Raw genomic sequence first — 9507 nt, 5'->3', positions numbered from 1 at the left:
GAATTATTTCATATAAATAACCACATTTCTAGAAATATCATACTCAGAAGTAAAACCTAGCTTAGTGACTCAAGTCCAAAGCCATGCAAATTAAATCAATAATTATGAGTTTAATTACATGTGTAGGACGTTATAAATTTTTTTTCCCATTTTCTAGGAGCTGTGTAGATTAGATGCAATGCAGAAAATAAGGCATTTTTAGTAGACACCAACAGCACAATAAGTACTGACTTAATGCTTAGGCAAAACAATCATCAGGACCCAAAAAAGGCTTATGGGAACTCAGTGGGAGAATGCTTGCATGCTTTGCAGACAGGAGACTTTATTGTCTGGCACTTCGTCTCAAATTACCTTTCACTGACTCTAGAGACATGGAAAATATTGAGATTACCTTTCCCGTTACAAGTTTTCATGAGAAAAAGGACTCCTTGTCTTGTTTGTAATAAAAGTGAACATAATGTTTTCTGGCAAAAGGAAAGGAATCAGGTTTTCCTCTTGCTTTAAAAGCATCCACAGATTTATAGCGGAAATGACAGGAACAGGATGTATTAACCATATGACCCCAGCAGAATGAGTCTATACCCTTGATTGATGTACAGGTTTGTCTATGTCCTCTGAATAGCCACAAAAGGTCCAGTCTTGGTCCAGCTCAAATTAATGAGAACTTGACTAATGACTTTAATGGCTTCAGGACCAAAGTTTTGATCCAATATTCGTAATCAAATAACAAAGCAGAGCCTATAGCACGAACCACAGACAAATGAGTCTGCGGCTAATTGTTACATCAAGCTTCCTTTCTAATCCTCTACCACACCAGTCACAGGCCAAGAGAGCAGCTCTTTTTTGTTTCATTAAAAAATCTTTCCCAGTTTTTCCAAGCTGCGTGGTCTGATCCTTCCACAGATTCCTATCTTTAAAACATGGTGAGAGTGAGTCAAAGGCACAGGTAGGACTGCAAAAACTGCCTTCTCACCCATGCTCTGTGGGAGTGGGCCTGGCTGCCTGGGTCTTTAATATGAAACCAAAGGACTCCAAGGAGGAAACTCTGCTGGTTATCAAAGCTTGTATTTTCTTGAACTGCCAGCAGTGCTACCTGATGGCAGCACCAGAATCACCAGTACGGCTTTCCCAAATCCTCTCTGAATATCATCCAAGAGATGGGAATGTTCACATTTTAAGGAGGTGAGTATTGACTGAAACCATTTCTGCTCAGTACTGTGAATCTCTGAGGTCTCAACATTTTTTTCTTCTAGCCAGTTCTCTGCTTTATTACAGCATGTAAGATAGCATCTTGCAGGACAGTGACAAAAAATTATTTCAGTTCTGGAAGTCCAGTCTCCTTAAATTATAGCAAATAGAAAGAACTAGGATTCTCTAAAGATTTATTTTGAGCTGAAAATACAAACTAAATGCTACGATTCATCCTCATAGCAAGGACCCAGGGATCTTTGACTTTTCAGGGTAAGATTGGTTTCTAAGAACAGGCCTCCCACTTATTGCTCATTGGCACTTGGAGCAAACTGTAATTTTTGCCCTCCTTCTTGCTTAAAAGGAAGAATCCTTGCCGCTCTGTTATACTTTTGCCTCTGTTGAAAGACCTGCAGCTCATGAGCCTGGCTAGGCCCCTTCAGTTCCTAGGCAATTTTCTTCATTGGACATTACCTGAAATTTCCAATTGCGTATTATTGTGGTTTCACCCCAGCTGACAACCAAGTCCCATGCAGCCACTAGCTCTCTGCTCTGCCAGCAGGATCAGGGAGAGAATCAGAGGGATAAAAGCTGGAAAATTCATAGGTTGAGATACAGACAGGGAAAGCAAAAGTCACGCACACAAGCAAAGCAAAACAAGGAATTAATTCACCGCTTCCAATGGGCATACAGGTGTTCAACTATCTCCAAGAGAGAAGGGCCCTGTCGTGCATAACAGTGACTTGGGAAGACAAACACAGTCAATCCAAACATCTTCCCCTTCCTCTTTCTTCCCCTCACTTTATATACTGAGCAGGATGTCAGATGGTATGGAATATCCCTTTGGTCAGTTTGGGTCACTTGTCCCAGCTGTGTCATGTCGCAGCCTCCCACGCAGCCCCAACTTCCTTGCCAGAGTGGCAGTACAAAAAGCAGAAAAGACCTTGGCTCTGTGTAAGCCCTGCTCAGCAACAACAAAGACATCTCTGTATTATCAACCCCCTGTTCAGTACAAATCCAAAACTCAGTACTGTGAAGGAAATTAACTCTACCCCAGCTGAAACCAGTACACATGTTGGCATGATCATTTGCTTCCCGTGAGACTGTAGCCTTCATATTTTCTGTATTTTTTCTCTTTTTTCCACCATGTTTGTTTTTGGCTTTGCCCATCCTTGTTATCTTCAGAATGTCTTCAAACACACACCCTAGGATGCATAACATTTTCCCAGTGTGATCTATAACCATTACTGCCACTCTCTGGGCCTTGTTACCAAGCCAATTTTATATCCAATTGAGTATTTTAGTATTGTCCCATACTTGCTAACCTTACAAATTAATCTGCTATGTGGCACTGTATTGAGAGCCTTTTCAAGTCCAAGTAAATTATGTCTCCTTCTTTATCACTGTCCACTTTCATTGTCACTTCCTCAGAGAAATGAATCAAGATTGTTAAGCCTGACCTCCTTTTTGTAATCCATGCTGACTACCTCTAACCAATCTATATTAGATTGATATTAAATCAAGACACAGACTCCAAGGGGGCCTGCTACATAAATGCAACCTAAAGTTGCTTCATGTGGAGATGAGAGATGGGAATCACTGATACACTAAAGTTAGCAGTACCAGGTCTGATGGTTTGCCATAACTTATTAGTGGCCAGATCCCTCCCCAAAGTATCAACCAGAACTCCTCTGGGTAGAATAAAACCTTTTATCTGCATTTGCCTAGCCTGTTTTAATTACAGAAGCGAATGTGATCGCTGAGGATGAGAACTGGGTTCTGCCTTTACTCATTTACGATTAAGTCAAAATCACAAAGACATTCCAAAACCTAATTTTCAACAGAATGTTGTCTCACAAATTCTGAGAAGAGCTGTATCTGCATTGCCTAATGTGTATGTCAAAAGACAGCATCGGCATTTGTTTCCTCTACAAAGCCAAGAGAATCTCCCACCTTGGCTAAGGTGCTGGAGAGCATGCGTGCTATGTCAGCTGCAACAATTTTCCCAATATTCCATTAAGATATTTGGCATCTTGCTTCCCATGAAACATGTGCCTGTTCTGAGTACATGTCACTACTGACTGATGGCAGAGAAGCAACTTTTTCCTCCACAAGAGGTGGGCTCAGGGACTGCAAGGTACACCGTAGAATCATGCACCATGTTGCCTTGCTTGCTTGCTGAGGTATGAAAATGGCAGTCTGCACAGCAGGATGAGGAAAGAGGATCTCAGCAGTGAATACTGGCAGCAGTTTAGGTATAAATTAAGTATGTTTTGCCAGCTTTTCTGCCTCAGTGACTGGAAATATCTCCCTCAATGCTGTAAGCACAATAGAGGTCTCTTTAATTTGGGAATAAAGGGCCAATCAATCCCAACAGTCTGTCCTGAGCTTCTTTGACAACATATGCATCAAGCACACTGAGATCCAGAGGAAGTCAAGGGCATCCCTTGGGAAACCAACCTTTGTGCACCTTGGGTGTGCTATGAGGCAGAAGGCCAAAGCGAGCCTTCTAATCTACACCCTGTGAAGGCTTATTGCTTATATCCAATGTACACACATATGGTACCCTTGTGTCTTCAAATCAGAAATGTAGTAGTCCGTGTATGGTGGAAGAGATGTTGTTCTGGAAGAGTTCAGCACAGTCAGTGCTGCTGCAGACTTACATATTCTGGCAAACATCCACTGAAACATAGGAAAGAGGCCCCCCAAACAGTTTGGCATGCATTCAAGGCCTTGACCGTGTAACAGCCAGTACAGACATGCTCAGAAAAATAACTTGCAGAAACAGTAGGTCAAAAGAGAAGCATAACTTAAGGGTTATAAGGGTATAAAGACATAGTTGGAGCATGTCTTCCCTGGTTGGAAGAAAAGATTGCTCACATGCTTTATGATGAAAGAGTTCTGAAGAGAAAGTAAAGAGAAACTAAGACAATCATGTATTTCTTAGGCAAATAGAAAAGCAGAAAAACAAACAAACAAAAAAAAGGCAAACCTATTTGCTAGAGTTCTCATATTGCTAGTATCTGCAGCTAAAACATGGAGTCTTGCCATTGGCATAAGATATACCACAGCTACATTGAGTCCCACAGCTAAAGAAACATGGTTTAATATCAAATGTATCATATAAAGTTACACATATAATCCTAACAACCTAACACCTTTAAAGAATCAGCTATTGAGTAAGTCTACACCACAGAAAGTTCCATCAGACAGCAAATTATGTAACATACCCTTCAAGCAGAAATTTTATTCAATACTTTTCTGTACAAATCTGGTCATGGGTGACAGGTCAGATGATAGTCACTGTCCCTTCTGATGGTAATACCCTGTTGAAACACTGACCTTGCTGACACTAGTAAGAAGTCTGCTCTATATGTGTGCAATTTGTAGAGTTAAATCTTAGACAAATTAGGAACAATAAAAAGTGAACCAAAAATGAGAACCGAAAACAGCAGCAAAATCATTTGTCATGACTATAAGGTTTTGCTTATGATTTCCAGCACAATTTTGTGAGCAAATAGTGACATTTTGTAAAGGATCAAAAGTATCTTTTCATTATTGTGTTGGCTCCATGTTCTCCTGCAGCAGATGACTTCTACTTACAGGACTCAGCAGTGCACTTCAGAGAAAGCATCCATGAGAGGAGAGAGTGGGAACTGACATTTGAAACAGGAGATATCCTTTAACTTCATCATTAAGTGTCTGCAGGATATTTGCCTTCTCTGCTTCTTCGGATCGTGGCTCAAACATGATCAGTTCAAAACTGATCTGGTTCCCCATGATAAGCATGGACTTACACCATCCAGACAGCTTGAGCACTGAGTGGTAGAGTCACAGCAGCCCAGCACAGGACAAAGAACTCCACCACAGTCCTGCCTTGCGGTCAGCCATCACATTCTGCATGCTGTCCCTTCTGTACATCATTCCTGGCTGCCAGTGTCAGGGATATACTGTCTTGGGTGGGTTTGGGCACACACAAAATTTCTAAATATTCTTGGGGCCATCTAAATTATAATCAAGTTGCTTATTATATTAAAATTCATAGGACCAGAAATCACATCCTGAAAGAAATTTTCCCAAACCTCACAAATATTAACTTCATCACTGGCTTAGTACCATGCTTAAAAAAAGAATAGAAAGTTCAAAAACTCTTCCATTGCTTTAATGGCATGGTGTGCATCACCTCAAAATATGCACCACTTTGGCTTCATGGGGCTGCAATGAGACACAGACTTTGCCACTTAGACATGCATTTATTTCCATTACTAATATTCATGTTCCAGTGCAGACAAGAGGAGATTTGTTTCAAACTAAATTAAACCAGGACAATATCCTAGACCTTTGCAAGTGTGTAGTGATACTATTTAGTAGTACTGCTGAGTAATGATGCTGCTGCTGTTAGCAGTAGCAGTTTTTTTAGCATTAGTAGTAATCGTGGTGTACTGTAGTAATAGTATCACTTCTACTATCTCGCAGTAGTGATGGTAGTGTTACTAGGATAAGTCCCAAGTACTGCTGATTTTCCTGTGCTTATGAAAGTGCACTTAACTGTGAATGCCTGCTTCCAACTTCCTTGACCCTCTCTGCTTGCTTCTTCCCTTTTTGGTCACTGAAACAATAATTTTTTCATTTGTGTACAAGATTACACACTGTCAGAGGTTAGCAAAGTAGGCAAATTGGAGTCTTCATTTTAGAATATTATTTGTCAGTTGACCTTGTAATACTATCTTTTGATAACTGCATATGACACCAGCTTTTAATACTCTGTCTGGCTGATAGATAAAATCCAAGGCACAAATCAGTAACTGTCCAAGGGCCTGATCACCACACCATGCCTAAACTAATGCTGCCTAAAGAAATCTGCGTGAGCTATTAGGAGGGGTTCGTCACTGATAATTTGCTACAGTGGGAACTTGACATCCTTGTAAGGGGCATGCAAAAAGCTTTTCGTTAGTTGTCTAAAATGGCTGAGAAATGCTGTGATGTTATATGTCAGAAATAACATTTTCTTTGATGATACGGGTGGGTCTGGAGAATTGCAAGGCAATCCTCTGTTGCATACTGTAAGAACATGTCACAGACCAGGGCTCAAAGAGCATGAAAATGCTGACCACTAACTCAACACAGTAAGATAATATTAATAATAATAATAATGATAACAATGATCAATTGTCACAGTCTTATTCATAAGCATTTTTTAGATCTGAAATCTTATTAGATCTTCATACACATCCCATCCATATACCTGACAGCCCTCTGCTGAGCCATAAAGGTGAGTGGCACGTGCTCAGTGAAGCTGCCTTATACAGTGAAATGGTTTATGAGAAATGACAATATATGATGAGAATACAAAACTTGATAATAGGTTTATTTATTGATTGCAAATAAAATTCATGAACTGTGAAACTGGAAACTGCACCAGAGGGAACTGGTCCAAGAGGACATTAGGGAAAAAGAAAGAGAGCGTGTGTGTGTGTGTGTGTATTACACATAAACTAAGTTAAAGGTTGCCTAAAGGCTTCTGATTCCACAAGCAGAGCCTCTGAGGATAGGATCTGAAAGCCTTTAATGCTACTAAAGCTTTGTCAGTAAGATATTTGCATATTTTGCCTACAAACCCAAAATGTTGTATTAATTCATTTTTATTTACCTTTCTGCCACTTCCAAAAGAAACCTCACAGGAAGCCATTAATGACACCGCTTCATAAGAGATAATTTTCAGAGAGGCTTTGCAGGCAGTGGCTAAAGGGGGGGGAAATGTGTGTCAAATTTAGGTTATTAACAATATAATCCTTAAACAGGCAGTATCTCAAAAAGTAATTCATCCTCAAATTTGACTGTAAAAACTGCATGATCCTTTCTGTGCATGTGATTTTATATTGCATGTCTTCTTTACTTCCTGTTTACTAGAAAGGGAAACAGGAGAGTTTTGAAGCGCTGGGGCTGGATGCTGGAAAACACAATTTTGTCTTCACGTTATGGCACCTTCCATTCACATTCAGGTCCCTTTCTCCACAGCCCCCCAGCAAAACCAACAGGCAAGCAGCTTTCACAGACCATGTGCAAAGGGCCACCAACAGCACCTACCTGCAGAGGAATCCTTGGGTTAGTTGGGAACCTCTCTGCAGGACACCCCCAGTCCCCAGCAAGGGACAGCACAAAAACTTTGCTTTGCTTTGCCATTTGCATCCTGCACGGGGAATCTGGATTGCCACAACAACTCACCACAAGACAAATCATACTGGTATCCAAAACATTTCCCAGTCTCCCCCACACAAAATCAGGCCTAGTGTCCCTGGTCTGTCCACAACTCACAACTGTAGGCATTTGAGATGAGATTGCTGTATTTGTTATAAGTTAAACAATATTTTTTGTTTACTGTAATGCCAGGTTCTTGGCAGATAGACCTTTGGACAAGCTAAATGAGAAGCAATTGCTCTTAAATCCATGGCTGCAAGAAATCAGGAGTTCCATTTAATACAATTTTAACAACATGATTTTTTAATCACAACATGGTAAAAGCAGTCTTGACCTTTTCCCTACTTAAGCACAAAGTACTGAAACTCTTGTGTCTTCCCACACTGAGAGAAGACCTTTTTTCTCATGTGAATTTATAATATTCAGTACAAGCTTCTTTTAAACTTTCCTTTTGTTTTACTCCCTCTACTCAGATCCTTTGAAGATATAATTTATTAGAGGTGTTCTCTTCCTTCCTGTACTTTTCTGCTCTGGATGCTCTATTTATAGTCTTTGTAATCCAAAATTATGTCTGAGGTAAAACATAAAGAGTCATACATGTAGGCGACATCAATGTCCCCCATTCCACTGCCCAATCCAGCACCTTTGTCCCTCATTTGTCCTTTAAACAAAGATTTCTCCTGATTATTTACATACTAATTTTTCTGCATTTAATCTACATTTAATCGTTTCATCTACATCTACTTTATCTCTATACAGTAGCTTTTGTCTCCTCACATGCTGCATAGACCAGAGTCCCATCACATCCTTGTAGGGCTGGCATATATGTTGTGCCCCTGACTACAGGTGAGTACTGTGTTCTGGTTACAACTCATCAGTGGCTCCAAGAGACTAAATAAAGGTTATATATATGAACCATACGAGGTGCCAGCAACCTGGGCCCCACTGCCCCGGAAGGTGGGCAGAGAGTGGGGAGAAGCAACATCTTCATTACATGACCACTCTCCTTCCACCACCTCCTTGGCCACAGTGCCTGGTTGAAGCTGGTGAGATATTGTGCAATTGTGAGGCTCCTTGGGGATGGGGCAAGGAGGAAAAAGTGCTACCTGGTCATGCCCTGGCACAATCATCTCCTCCTCCCCAATTGAAACAAAACAGGTCTGCACTCAGACTGTCCTTTTCTTGTTCAGGATAAAACTTGACCCATATGGTCTCAGAGAAAAGCAAAACACCTCTATTTATTGCAGAGCTGTTATTCCCTGGCACAACCCCACTGAAATCAATACTGCTTCTTCAGCACAAGTGTTTCAAAGCCCAACCCTACTGTGGTAGGTGCACCTGTGGTCCATTACAAGCTTCCTTCTTTCTGTGACAGATGAGCAGCTGAAAATGCTTAAATAAAAGCCCTAGCCTTTCTGAGTGCCTACCAGCCCTGCAATGCATAGACATGGGTTAGCAGGGAGGTGGACAGGGAGGTGAACAGGAAGGTGAACAGGAAGGATGAAAGACAGCTATGATAGGAATGATAAATTGTTAGTGGAAAGGCCTCAGTACCTAGTGGAGGCTTATGGATGGTTTAGTAAGGTTTTCACGGCTCTGTACTGAAAGGCTACAGTAAACTGCAGTTATATTTGTTCTTTGCAGGTGCTGTTTTGTTTTCCTGGGTTTTTCCACACAAACTGAGGAAACATTGTGTCTGGAAAATTACAAGGTCAGCTTGTGCCAGAAGCTATTGCTGGAGAAACAGCCCAGTGACGCCATTAAACAGGCCACAGTTAATTAGTAGCAAACCCTGAAGATGTTTCTTACATTATGACACAGAGAGATAGTGGAGAAAGCAAGAAAAAGAAAAATCTGGATAGGGGACTTCAAAATGGAATGTTTCTTAAAAAAATTAATATGGAAGAATTAAAAAAAAAAAAAAAAGCTTGGGAATGTAAGGTTGTCAGCTTTTTCTTCCTCCAAGTACAAGTGCTTGAGATATTTTCAAAAACTAGCAACAACTCTGTGTGACAGCATCCTCTCCTGCTGTGTGCTACCCCAGGAATGCGCCTGGGGAAAGTGCCACAGTGGTGAAAACGCATGTGTGGAAAAGGGGTTCTCCAATGCATGTGTTTGCTG

At 40.9% G+C, this 9507-nt stretch overlaps 1 long non-coding RNA gene across 1 annotated transcript in view; it reads left to right on the top strand.

Moving 5' to 3' along the window:
• The window catches only part of LOC108499994, a 10876-nt gene extending 1591 nt beyond the window's left edge, over window positions 1–9285 (top strand). The window contains exon 3 of the long non-coding RNA XR_001875734.1: window positions 9031–9285. This is a non-coding gene — a long non-coding RNA (uncharacterized LOC108499994). The remainder of the gene's footprint in view (window positions 1–9030) is intronic.
• The last annotated feature ends 222 nt before the right edge of the window (window positions 9286–9507 follow it).

The sequence above is a fragment of the Lepidothrix coronata genome, unplaced genomic scaffold, assembly GCF_001604755.1.
Source record: "Lepidothrix coronata isolate B3197 unplaced genomic scaffold, Lepidothrix_coronata-1.0 Scaffold83, whole genome shotgun sequence".
NCBI lineage: Eukaryota > Metazoa > Chordata > Aves > Passeriformes > Pipridae > Lepidothrix > Lepidothrix coronata.
This window is presented reverse-complemented; position numbering and strand designations above follow the sequence as displayed.